Source organism: Parus major, chromosome 3 (genome assembly GCF_001522545.3).
Source record: "Parus major isolate Abel chromosome 3, Parus_major1.1, whole genome shotgun sequence".
NCBI lineage: Eukaryota > Metazoa > Chordata > Aves > Passeriformes > Paridae > Parus > Parus major.
In genome coordinates, this window is record NC_031770.1 from 68,784,247 (window position 1) to 68,798,140 (window position 13,894).

The window sequence follows — 13,894 nt, forward strand, 5'->3', positions numbered from 1 at the left end:
AAAAAGCTTTGGATTTAAGTCTAGGGGTGAGCAAAAGTTCAAGCCAATTACGCTCCCGTATCCCTAATACTATACACGGCATCAACCAACAGCACGTCCTGCCCTGGTGGTGTGTCTCAGGGAGCATTTCCACCTCTCCAGTAAAAGCCTCATTATTCATATTTCTGGGAGTCAGGGACAGAGAATTAGAAACCAAAATGCCTGAATGGGCAGTGCAGCACATAATAGTTTCATCATTAAAAAGATGGCCACAGAGTGAGTCACTTACTGTATGGCCACAGCTGCAGCTGCACTGAACTGAGGAGTGCAGAAAATTGATTTCCCCTCCCAAGAAACATCCTGAACCTGGTGTTTATCCAGGAGGGCAAGAAGACCAGGGAATGCTTTCTGCTAGTAGCTTCTCTTGGGGGAAGAGAGAAATGGGTTCATCTTTAACAAAAAAGGCCATGTTTTGTTAAAAACATGTTTTAAAGTTTAACATTCATAAATTGTGCTAACACAGGCATTTCAGTAATACCATTTCTTTCTGTCTGTCCCACTACTTCAAATACTACTCTGGGGCTAATGAGACTTTTCCAGCTTATTCCTATTTTCTTGGCTCTTGTTCCTCAAATGGAGCAGAGCTGTAAAAGACCATTTGGAGACTTATCAATGCATATTTGCAGACACTCAAAGAAACTACTGCTTAGTTTGGCTGAATACATAAATTTTGCCACTCAGCTCAGTGGTATAAGAAATGCTGGATGGCTGTTGTCCTCACAGGGTGAAACAACACTGTTCAATGTACACTCGGTTCACTGCCTCTGCTACTGGGAAAAACAGTAAAGTTTCTCCTTAGAAGGATGATCATGTTTTGGGTAAGTAAATAAGATGAAAGAAGTCCAGAGCTCACACTAAGTAATGCTACTAAAACCTTGCACACAAGCCATCCCGCCTTTCTGGCTGACAACTAAACACATATTTCCTTGAGGGAAGAAAACATCTCAATCAGTTTTCCTGAGACCCGAACTTCAGCCCTAGCCAGACAGCAGTCCTAATTTCACCAGGAGCCAGACTCCAGCCCTGGATGGTTTCCATCAGGATTCCATTAAGCCTGTGCATGTGCAGCTCTCATAATTTGCAAGAGCCACGTGTGTATTCAAGAGCAGATTTGGATGTTGTGTTTGTTTCTGGCTTCGTAATGGTTCTCATGCCCCTTAACTGTCTGTTTTCTGTAAACTTAGTAATTTCTTAAACATATTCACAAGTTTAGCCCTCTTATCTGGCAAACAAGATTGAAATTATCAAATGTCTGTAGCTTTTATTTTTACATTTGAAGACAAAAGACTGATTCTCTGAAGGAAGAGGCTGGTTAGACTGCATAGTTTCCTGCTCAAGAATCTTTTTTCCTTTACCAATACCAATGTCTGCAGAGGTCCTGCCACATACAGCTCCTAGTTTGTCTCCTAGGTTCCACTGAGTCAGTCTAAGGTGTCACAGAACTGGACTAACACCTATTTTATTAAACCAGAGATTACCTCAGAACACAGAATACCCAAAGAAAAGAACAACTTTGCAGAAGAAATAGTTCAGGTAGCTTGTGATCTCAAGCAATTCCCATTGTTCTTGGCAAGAGCAGGTATAGATCTAAATTCCCAAACACAGCAATGTTTATTGCACTAGCTTGGTGATTCACTAAGTACAGGATGTGCCCAATTATTCTGTGTATTTTTCCAATCCTATTTCATAAACTTCAGTTGCACAAGTACAGCAATACATTCTTTCTTTCTTGTCCATTAAAATTAATTTTAAGAAAGGCCATCTGACTTGAACAATAAAATCACCAACTGGCTATATGTGTGAGGCTGTTTTGTTTTGTTGTTGTAACCATGGAATCAAAAACCTCAGCTGTTAAGTGCATATATTCTGTGATACAATCGCTTTATTTTTTGTCTCAACCTGCTGAGAAAAGTTTTGCTTTTAACTTAGGATGCTGGGTTTGTTCCAAATCCAAAAATTAAAAACAGCAGTTCTGAAGGACATGGATATCTAAGCCAACAACATTTGCCTGTCTAACATAAAAATTAGCAGTATTTTTATTACTAAAAACAAACTATTATATCTTTCCAAGATAAATAAAAACTTAGAATTCTGACTATCAGACCATAAACAAAGCTTCTAATTTAGTCCGTGTGAACGCAACACCATGGATAAAAGAGATACAATTTCAAATTTTGTATCTCTAAGTTAATTTCACTACCTTAAGCAAGCTGGCTGTAAACTGAAGCTTCGCCTCATTTACCTTCTAAGATGCCTTATTACAAGTCTTTGAATTATCATCAAGGCTGACCACCATGTCCCATTGCTATACATTCAAGATTATTTTATGAATGAAGTGTGGGGTTCGCTGCAGAAGTAGCAAAGGCAACAACATGCAAGACGAATGCAGTGCAAGGTCCCCAACTCCCACCACAAGGCACATGCAGTGTTTATGAGAACCCCAGCAGCCAGGATGTGTTTGGCTGTGATGAAGCAGGTTTCACCTGGAGAGCTCAAATCACCCTACCTGAAGCAGATGGGGAAGCCTGAGGTGCAGTGACTTCCCATAAGCCACATGGCTCCCCTTGGAGATGCAAAGGAAACCTGGGTTTCTTAAACCTCCAGCTAGGATCACCCTGGCTGTGTCCACACAAGTGGGTGGTCTGAAGCAGTTCTGAAGCAACCCCCTTGGCCAGCCATCCCACTGCAAGCTGGCTCTCTTCACAAGGTAGCTCTGCTGGGCCCAAATGAAATTCTTTTCAGAAAAAACTAAAAAGGAAATTCAGGTCCAGAAATGTACCAAATGCCTTCACATCCTTGAATTAAGATTGAAGTATATGAAACAAGTAGTGCTTTGGGCAGATTCAACCCACACATGCAACAGGGACATTTAGTCCAAAGGACCAGACGAAATCTAGTCTGGAACAAAATGCTCAGTTTGAATATAGTGTAGATACAGGAGCTTCTGTACCTGCCACTTTGATCTACTCATCTTCTCCCACTGTGCCACACAGCAGGTTAAAAAGCCCCTGTCTAGCATGACAGGCTGACAGGCCAGCCAGTGCCTCCTGCTGTGTGTGCAGGACAGACACCCAATATATTTTTCCTGGACAGACAAACCATTTCATGCTCTAAATTTGAGGATGAAGGTACAAACCTTCATGCTCCAGGTTGCAAATTCACAAGGCAGATCAGAGTTCTGATCCAGCTTGTATGCACTCTTCCCTGATAGTACCCACACATCTGTTGAACTCCATCACAGAAGGTACACCAGAAGCAGCTGCTGGCTACAAACCTGCATCTACACCACTGCACAAGCCCAAGCAACACCTGAAACATCATTGATGTGACCCATGAATGAGATCACCCAGTCTTTCCAGTGGCGCTCAGACAGCTGAGCCCAAAATGCCCCGAGACACTCGGATCTGGCAAAGCAGTGCCATTCAAACCAGGTCAGCCAGTTTGAAGCAGGCTCACCCCTGCTGCTGGCAGCAGAGGTTTACCTCCAGCAGCTGCCCAGCACTTCAAGGAAATAAGCGTCACCTCACCACTTTGCATACGCACCCCACAGTCGCAGTCACTGGTCAGGCTTTGCAACCTCATTGGAAAGAGACACGAGAGTAAGATAGGCCAAATTAAAACCCTAAGCCCATTAATCACACCCTCATGACTTCAGATAATGCAATGTGCAATGTGTACCATATGCTTATATAGGTCTTGCCCTTGGCCATAATCTAGATTACGGAATAAACTAGGAGCAGGGCTGTGGTGAAAAAATGAAACAACACAAGGCAGGAGGGACAGGCAAGAGTCACGTGAATTCACTCCCTCGATGGAAGGCAGTTATGCAAAGAGTTTATACCTGAACTCTAATGGCTCAATTAACATTCCTGAAATGAAACTCATCGATTCTTCACATAAAATGAGACCAGAAGCGATGGCATGTACCCACTCCTTGACACCCTCAGTGCTTGAAGTAGAGCTCAAATGGATCATTGCTGCTTTGCAAAGTTCTCTGTGAAGAACTGCCAAAAGAACAAAGTTATGTGAAATATCACTTTATCATTCCTACAGTGGAAGCAATCACAGAAATGGCAGTGGAAGAATGCAGCTGAAGTAGTTTCCTCTGACCTGCTGCAAGGCATCAAGAAAAGTTCTTCAGCCTCACTGGAGAATTGCAGGGATCTCTGCATTACAGTGATTTTCATGCCTCTGTATGTCTGCCTCTGTGCAGACAGTGTTGCATGACATTTGAAGAGCTGCATTAATAGAAATCCTTTAAATAAAAAACGCAAGTAAAAATTGGACATACTCAAATTGCATGATCTCCATGCTATGCTAAATATAAATGCTGTTTGGTATAACCAGACTACTTCACGTGGAAAAAAACCATTACTTTTGAGGGGGAAATGATCCATGAGGAAATCTACAAAGATTCAAAATCAAACACATCAGAAAATGAGTACTCCTATTTAGACCAATTGCTTAAAGTAATTTTTTCTTCTAAAAGACTGCTGTATTTCCCACACATATGCATCTGATATAGCAGGTTTACAGTGAGGAGATGACAAGTCCCAGAGGGAAGCTGTCCCTGCAATCCTTGAACACTTAACATATTACACAGAATCACAGAATCTACTAGGTTATAAAAGACTTCTGAGATGATCGGGTCCAACCTATGACCTAACACCACCTTGTCAACTAGACCATGGCACTAAGTGCCACATCCAGTCTATCCTTACGCACCTCCAGGGGTAGTGACTCCACCACCTCCTTGGGCAGCCCATTCCAATTCCTAATCACCATTTCTGTGAAGAAATTCCTCCTGATGTCCAAACTAAACCTCCCCTGGCACAGCTTGAGGCCATTTCCTCTCATCCTACTGCTGGTTGCCTACTGCTGGGAGAAGAGACCAACTCCACCTGGCTACCATGTCCTTTCAGAGAGTTGTAGAGAGCAATAAGGTCACCACTGAGCCTCCTTTTCTCCAGGCTAAACAACCCCAGCTGCTCCTCACAGGACTTGTGCTCCAGACCCTTCACCAGCTTCATTGCCCTTCTCTTGACTCGCTCCAATGTCCTTTGTGTAGCCCAGAACCAAACACAGGATTTGAGGTGTGGCCTTACCAGTGTCAAGTACAGAGGAAGAATGTTCTATCAACAGCTTTAGTCTCCAGATACAAATCATCTGATTTTTCATTCTATCTCCCAGTGTATTTTTTTGTGCCTGCAGACAGTGAAGATTGTTTCTAAGTGATAAAACTGTGTTAATTCCTGCAACTCCACCTGGTAGAAACAGTAGGACACTTCAAACAATGTAGTCTGCATGTAAGACATTTACCTTACAGGTGACTTTAATGCACACAATAGAAAATGTCCTTCTATCTTCATCAAAAACTTGCTGTCAGCTCAAAATCCAATTAGCTTAATAAAATAAAAGAAGAAAAAAAAAAAGGAAAAAAAAAAAAGACAGAGTGAGATTGGCAAGAACAAAGGTAGGACAGGAACTGCCCAGAACCTTTTCTGTATCTGAAGTCCCCTTCATCCCACCTGAAAGGGCTTGTTTATACCTAGGTCGAAAGCCTAGACTGATGCTAGGATTGGGAAAGTGTCTTTTTTCTGACCTAAAGAGACCAAATTGAGATACCTGTGGTACTTAAGTGCTATAATGGAAAGATGGGGAGTGGTTTTCTAAAGAGCACGATTCAACCCAGCAGGTGTGAGCTGTGTTGTGAGCTCTCCTTGTCTGCAGAGAGCACCTTGGACACACACAGCCATTGCAGTAACACCTGGAGGAGCTGATAGGGAAAGGCAGCCCCAGGTAACACTGCTTCACCCTGAAAGAAGGCTGGAGTGCAGCAAGCACAGTAAGGAACACTGTGGAGGCAACTATTTTGCCTGAGCTTTTCAGTTTGAGCAATCTTAGATAATATGAGTGACAATAGTAGGTAATAAAAAACTCACAAATATACAACCTTAAGCCTCCTGAACTCCTTTGATCCCAACAAACCATGCTGTCAAGCACTTCCAGTGCTGTAAACCTTGCCAGGATGGTGGGGGGAGACACTGAAAACACATCACCAAGAATACCACGCCTCAGTGAGAACTAATCAGTGCTATCTGCTCTGATGAAAATGAAGCCACAGAGCAGGGGAAAGGAGAGTTCACCCTCCAGAGCCATGGCTCTGCCTGAGGACAAACACCAGCCGGCATTCTCATTCCATGCACCCACCAGCTGCCACTGCACAGCCTGGGTGGGCATCCCACCTGCCCAGTGAGCACGGGAAAGCCATGGTCTCTTGTGCTTGGGGTAAGCAGACTCAAAAGTCAAATACCCTTCTTGGACAGAGACTACAGGCACAAAAGCACAAGCCATGACTTTTATTAGCAATCCCTGTGCTGGAGCAAATGCTTTCTCTAAACATGTCGATATGCACCACTGGAAGTGGACAATGCTTCTACCCCCACTCCAAACCATTCTTCTTGATAAAACACAAAGGCATCGTCTTTAGCGACCTTCCTCTTTTAACTCTCCCTCAAGCCAACAGTATCCAACCACTAAAAATAAAGGTAAAAGCTGCTCCATGAAGGTTCTAAAGATGACAGCAGTGCTGCATGCCTCGAAGGAATCATTTGTCCCTAACATTTCAGGCATTCAGGCAGAGATGGACAGAGAGACACTTGGCTTAATGCTCTTTCCCCTCTCCCCTCCCCTCCTTCTTGGAAACGGTATTCTGTTTGAACAGTTTGCTCGTAACCATCCCTGGTTTTAAATGCCTCTTTCCTCCAGGAATCATTTCAATGTAGGCCATTCTATTTATGCTGCTCTTCTGTAATCGGGGGATGAAAGAATATCGCTTGCAAGACATGCCTGCCTGGTTCACAACCTATCTCCAGGCAGTGCCAACAATAGGACTGCTTACAGCTAATCCATTTACTTGGCTTACCTGTTATATTCCCATCCCCTTAATAAGCACTACACAGCAGCTTCACCAAACTTGGAAACTGCTAAGTGACCCGTAGTAACCTCCCCTGTGCCACGTACTTGGAATGCTGCGGATTTGGATTTACACAGAAGCAAACCAAAATTGTCATGGAGTTTCCAGTGGCCTGCCATTGAGAGAAGACATCTGTGCCCTGCCCTGCATGGAGACAGTGCCACAATCATTTGTGGATACACGCAACTCCTTCTCCATGGCTCACCTTCAAGGAACAGAAGCCATGTACAACACAAATAGCAGCTCCCTTTTAAACGTCTGGAAAAAAAAAAAAAAATCACAATCACAGTATAATACTACCTTTTTCTACACCCTCATGCAGGCAGAAAAGGTTCCCAAAATGCTGCTGACCTCTATGGTAAAAGGGAATTTAGCCTCCTGCAGGTGGCTCTGAGATGCAGGAACTCACCATTCCCTTCCTTCCCTTCAAGAAGTAGCAGCTTCAGTGCTGCTTCTCCCTGCAAATTGCTGTGCAAGGTAATGGGCAAACAAACAGCAGCAGAAAATGCAGTCTGGAGCTCCAGTGGCTTCAAAAGAGCTGCAGCTCCTGCATCTACAAAGGCCCAAATTCTCCAACACATGCAGAACAAAACAGGGAAATGGATGAAGAATACAGAATGGAAGACCCACATTATTTCTACTTAAAACAAAACACTTAACATATCTGGGTAGGTAAAGAAAGTACCTTTCCCTACCAAGAGGTCTAGAGAGGAAAGTGGGAATTTCGGAATTCTAGCATCAGAAATATATTCAATTACAACACTAAACATACAGAAATTGACAAACTAAATTCAATTAAAATAAGGACAAAAATATCTAAACCCCCAAAAACCTTGATATTGACTGACTAAAAAATTTTAGTAGGAGAAAGCTCCTAATAGAACTGACCTTTAATGGAGACTCCAGCTAGATGCTGTGGAGCAAGTGAAGAGACTCAAATACTATCAAGTGTATTTGGACATTTCAGGATGCACTGAAATAGCAATACTTACAAAAATTTTATTTAAAAAGTTAAAGGACTATGACAGTAAAGCCGTAAAAGATAAAACTTTCAGGAGGAGCAGGAGTCCAAGGATTCAGATTATCTAAAAGAACACCTGGTCATTTGTACCTTCCCTGTACAATTAAGGCAATTAATCACTGGGAAAAGAATTCCAAAAGCTTTATCATCTTCAGTCTTTAATTCAGAACCAGATGCCTTTAGAGTATCCTCAAGCTCAGCCAGAGCTCACATCCTTTATTCAGGAATTATTAGGTGAAATTTGATGTCCTGTATGTCACACAGACATCTGATCATGAGCATAATCAGTCCCTCCAGCTTTAAAAATCTATTCAATATATTCTATATGTGCTAGGAATTCAATCACATTTTGTAACCATCAAAACCTATACAAATATTATCACATTGCTGCAAAAGACAAGCTAGAGAAGAAACAGTTCATAAATCACAAAGCATTGTAAAATTCTTACCACAATGAAAGTGTACTAATAAATTAATTTTTTTTTTAAAAAAGGTGCTTTATAAAACTCATCTAGATCTAAGTGAATTCCTCCTCACATTACCCTACCGTTGAAACACAGTTTTTTTAGTAAAAGTTCATGGTTAACAAATAGTATCAATAATCATAACAATTCACCTATTTTCTGCTGCCTGACTGGAAAAAAAAACAAGAATAAAGGGAGGAAAAGTCTCTTTTCAAATCCAGCACCTGGACCCTAGTTGATAAGAAGGGCTGTCTTTGCAGATGCTTCACTCCAGGATGGGAGAAAAAAATTCTTAGAGAACAAAATACTTTAGTTGGAACAACAATTTCCATTATTAGTATTAGAAGACATTAGCAGTTAATGTCTTTCTCATAAGGATGCATCCTCCCTTGTGGCTGGCCTGGATGAGAGACTCAGTGCTGGGTGCTACGTGAACACAGAATACCAAGAAATGTCTGCTCTTTCAAACATCTTGTTTAGAGCAAGCTGCCTTTTTCCCGCATCTCAAGGAAATGCAGAAGGTAGGTGAGAGAACCGTACTTTTTGGAAACTTCAGCTTTACTTTGTATCACCCCAACATCTCTCCCTTCCCCTTTGTGCCATCACCTTCCATCCCATCTTGCTAAGGTTGAACAGTACATTCTTACTTAGACCTGTGGGTAGGTTAATCACAGCTCCTGGTACATAAAATGAAGTAGATGGGACTCTGTCATATTTCTACATTACTGCCACTTTACTTAATCCAATCTCTTTATTTCACTCAAACATTAGGCATAGTTTTCAAATTTGCATTTTATTATTAATAGAAAGAATTTTATGGTGATTTTTTCCCCCCTCCCTAACAGAATAGGAAAAAAAAGAGGTCTAGTCCATTTTTTTGAGAACAGGCTTTTTCTTAGTAATAAAAAGGATCATATGACAACAGTTTTGCAGTGTATCGTGCAAGCTCTGCTGGAGTCAATCCAATTTCTATACAAGTGCTGCCATTTGGACAACAAAGCCGCCTTATTGAAACGGGCAGGCTTCATCTTAATTCTGGCACTACTGAATGGAGAATACACACTAGCTGGGGAACAATGAACCAAGAAAAGAGTTACAAATCTCTCGTGACAACTGCACGCCAAGGAAGAGAAGACGCATTATGATAGTGTTGCTTGCTCTGCTTCTTCCCGAGACCACTTTCAAACAAAGATGGCTTTCTTGCACTCAAAGCTGAAGGCTCTTTCCAGATTTTACACATGTATTTCCAACCCCCATCACACATCCAGTGAGACCCTCCACTACTGCACTATTCCTTGGACAAAGGTGAGGAAAAAGAGGCTTCCTTTCTTCTCCTGACTGCTCTGTCGCCCCTCATATTTAGAGCCTCCCCTGCTATTTTCACATTTAAAGCACACACAGCTGGACTGTTCTATTGTTCTGGGGAAAAAGAAGTATTTGCCCTTTATTAAATTTACTTAACTTACTTTCCAGTGAAATTTAAATTCTGAATTCCTGAGGTTTTCTGAAGTTAGGCTTAGTTCAAAATGCCTGCCTTGACCTCAGCTCCTGAAATGAGTTTGGCTCACACTGTCCCCCAACTCATCTGGTGACACAAGTAGAAACCCCCCCAACACAATCCATTTTGATGAACCATTACATACAGCTGTATAAATAAATGCTGAAGTGTATATGTGATGCATTACACTGTGCAACAGTGTGGATTACAACCCTTAGAGAATAGTGTGCATAAAATCCCTTACAGAACAGGTTAGAAAATACTGTCACCTACCTAGTGTTTTCTCCCAACATGGATTTTTAAGTGGGAGTGTAAGAAAACCAATATAACCCCACACAGGGGGGGAAATATAAAATCAAATCTCAAGTTAGCAGAAGACCACCCGCACATCACTTAGTCATGCCAGCGATTCTCAGGTGACGGCGTGTGACATTACCAGAGGAACACACACACCTGGGCAGCAAGGGATGGTGACTCCAAGCCTGGCTCTCATTTGTAGTGATGTTTTTCCACTTTGCTTTAGTTTGCACAGAAGAGACCGAGATTGTATCCATAGGAGCAGACCAAACCTTTTCCTGCAATTCACGGCAATATCACCAGTGCTTGCAGGAGTTTCAGAAAACCTGGCAATGGGCATTTATCCCCACCACAGATGACTACGGCTCTTCAGGCTGCTAGCTTTTTGGTAGGGTAAACACAAGGACATATATACACCCATACAAACATGCACACACATAGGGAGATAGGACAAAACCTTGTGAAACCTGTGAAACAGGCCAGCTCAGTCCATGAGCTTCAATGTAATGAGGTTCTTAAAACCTTTCAGGTATTTACTCTGGCAAATACAACCTGATAATACAGGTATTTGTAATATAAATCAAATGCAGGTACGTGCATGTTTTTTTTTAATTAAAGCAATTACAATCTTTTAAATATTTGAATATAAAGGTTTGCTTGGTAATTCTGGTAAGAAGGATCCAGGAAAATACTAGCTTCAAAGACTCCTGGAGAGAAACACCAACTCATCACAAAATGCTAGACATTTACGAAGAGATTTTTCAAGGACAACAGCACAGCTTTCTCTTCATATCCCAACAGTAAAAGCCAAGAGGAGTTGAGAAACTAACTCTTCTGGTATACCTGAAAATCTCCTCATTACAGTTCAAATTGAAAACTGGAAAGCATGAATGACTTTAAATTAAAAGGCGTTTAAACTAAAACCTTTTCTGTCACACCTGGTTTCAGAAACTTGATAATTCTAATGATCATTTGTACAAAATGTCCCATGGAAAGGGATAATAGAGGGTCAAAAGCAGGATGAGTATCCTTCCTAAGCCCACACATACAAGACAAGGAGAAAGATCTGGCACTTTCTTTTCCTTATTAATAAATAGCTTTGGATTCTCACTCAGCAAAAAGGAATTAATTTTATCTCCAGTGGATTGCAGAATCTTGGCAGGAAACACAAAACACGAGTTTAATCTTTCTAGACCAAGTCCTCAAGCTTGGTTGATGTGAACAAAAATATGCAATGGGAGTTTTTCTCTCTGCAAATAATTGCATGGGAGGGAGATGAAGCAAGTCACAGACCTAATGAGCAGAATTGCTCAGCTCAGCCATTTTGCTGTCCTGCAAGGGAAGCACAGCTTTTGTTTTCCTTGAAAAATGGGACTCTTGAGAACTAGGAGCCTGGGTCCACAGTCTACAACAGCCACTGCTCTCTTACCTCTAGTATCAACTGCTGAAAGATGGGGGGAAAATAAAAGCCCTGGAAGCCAGGAAATCTTGAGAACATCAGAAAAAGGTAAAACAGTAAGAAGGCCAGTCACTCAAAGCACCTGGAGAAGACCCTGGAGTTAGAAGGAATGTGCCAGAGCATGTGATGCAGGCTGGGGCTGTCGTTCCCAGCTAGATGCAAAGGGTACAGAGAGACAGCGACAGAGATGGGCCGTGCCTAACAGGTCCTCCTACCAAAAGTGAATTACAAAATACAGCGTGAAAGGTATTGTAAGGAGATAACTACTAATCTGCTAATAAAGGCAAAGGTTAACTGTGTCCAAAAAGCTGCTAGACCAGCTACATGGAGATCTCAACTCTCCATGGAAAACTTCCCTTGAAGACCACAGCTAAAGCTGGCTTATATAAATCAGTCAAGAGCTCACCTTTCTGTCCATCAGAGTTGGGACTCACAGGGCTTACAAACCTGCAAATACAGGTACAACACACTGCATGGGGCATGCACATCACATAGACAGCTGAGGTCTCCAGCAGCTGTCAGGGATCCTGAAAGCCTCACAGCACCCTGACTTTGACTCCCAGAAAGTGCATCCATATCAAGATGATTTGGGTCCAAAGGCTTGGACTTTTCTAGGGGAAAAAAAAACCCTCCAAGTTGTCATTTCCACTGTGTCAATCTTGATAGAGAAAGAATGCAATTATCCAATCCATCACAGATTCTAACTGAGAAATACTGATGATGAAAAAAGATACCAGGTTACATGTGAAGGATACAATGTGCTTTTGTTAAGAAAAATCTACTAACTTGCTCCCTAAACCTTTGATCAAAGCTCTAAGAGAGGCAACTGAGTGGCGAACAAAAGAACTTCCTTCATCACCCTTTAACACATTTAAATCCACAGGTAATAACTCTGATAAAACACACTAGATTTTAGACTCAGTTCTACTTCTCTGCTTGCAATTTCTAAAAAAAATCCTTAGAAAATAAAGAGCACCTTGCAAATCTACCGTAACAAGTCCCTAGAGAAGGAGATTCAGTGTACAAGGTTACAGCTGCCACCCATCCTTCATGCAAAGGAAGACGGAAGGAGATTGCTCTCGTGTCTGCCCTTTTGTCCTTATTCATGTGCCAGAGATTGAAAAATGCAATGCAATTAAAAAAATTCAAGAAAGTGAGTTTGTGCATTCTATCAGGTGTTTGTGAGTTTGTGATTATCATGTGTTTTAAGATTACACTTGAGTAATTAGATTAACAATGTGATAGGACAGAAATGCAGCTCTGACATAGGGTGCTTTTTCGTGATCCTTTCTGTTAAAGTATTGTGGAATGCACAGATAAATTTCCAGCATTTTCTAGCACAGTAATACTGGAAATCTCCTTCATCTGGGTCAGTAATTCCAAAAAGGAAAAGAGAAAAAAAAAAAAAAAAAGAAAGAAAACAGAAACCAACTGTAAATAAGGAGACATTTAGAAGTGCCCAGTCTATTCAAGGGAACTTTTAAAGTTCACGAACAAGCTCTTTTAAATCTTCTGCATTTGTCTTTGTTTCCAGCATTATAAATTCAGCCCAACCAAGGGGAAATTAACACAGACTAAGGAAGAAGTACTAGGGAAATAAGATGAGCTCCTTTATGTTTCCCAAGTGAGGAAAGGTCACTCTCTAAAACAATGTAAAATATGGTATTAATTTCAGTTGGCTTGTCTTAACTCACTGAAGGTCTGAGCCACTTTTCAGCAGCCTGCCAAGCCAGACTGAAAACTATAATAATAGAAGTCCGTCTCTCAAGTGACACTCCTTTTGAGCCAAGAGGCTCCCAACATAGAGTGGCAGGCGGCAGAGCCTTCTGACACCAAGTGAGGCAGCTTTTGTGTTGCCTTAACACAAACGCTGGCCACGCGCAGATGTGTCCAGCTTGGTCGCAAATCCGCCCCATTGTCCCACCGATGTCCTCTCATCTTGACCCTTCCTGTCTCAAGAAGATGCTTTTGGGAATGTGTTTAACATCCTTAAAGCACAGCCCAAACCACTGTCCATGCCCAGCCACACTGACTCCGAAGGATCAATTATCATCCTAAAGCAAGAGTTTGTAAAATGATGCCCAAATTTGGTAAATGAGAAATAAATAAATTAATAAATAAATAAATCTCAGTATGTACT

The 13,894-nt window shown here is 41.7% G+C and overlaps 1 protein-coding gene across 1 annotated transcript in view; it reads right to left on the minus strand.

The window, feature by feature from the left end:
- Positions 1-13,894, minus strand: part of FOXO3 (forkhead box O3) — an 87,599-nt gene that overhangs the window by 47,473 nt on the left and 26,232 nt on the right. The window lies entirely within an intron of this gene.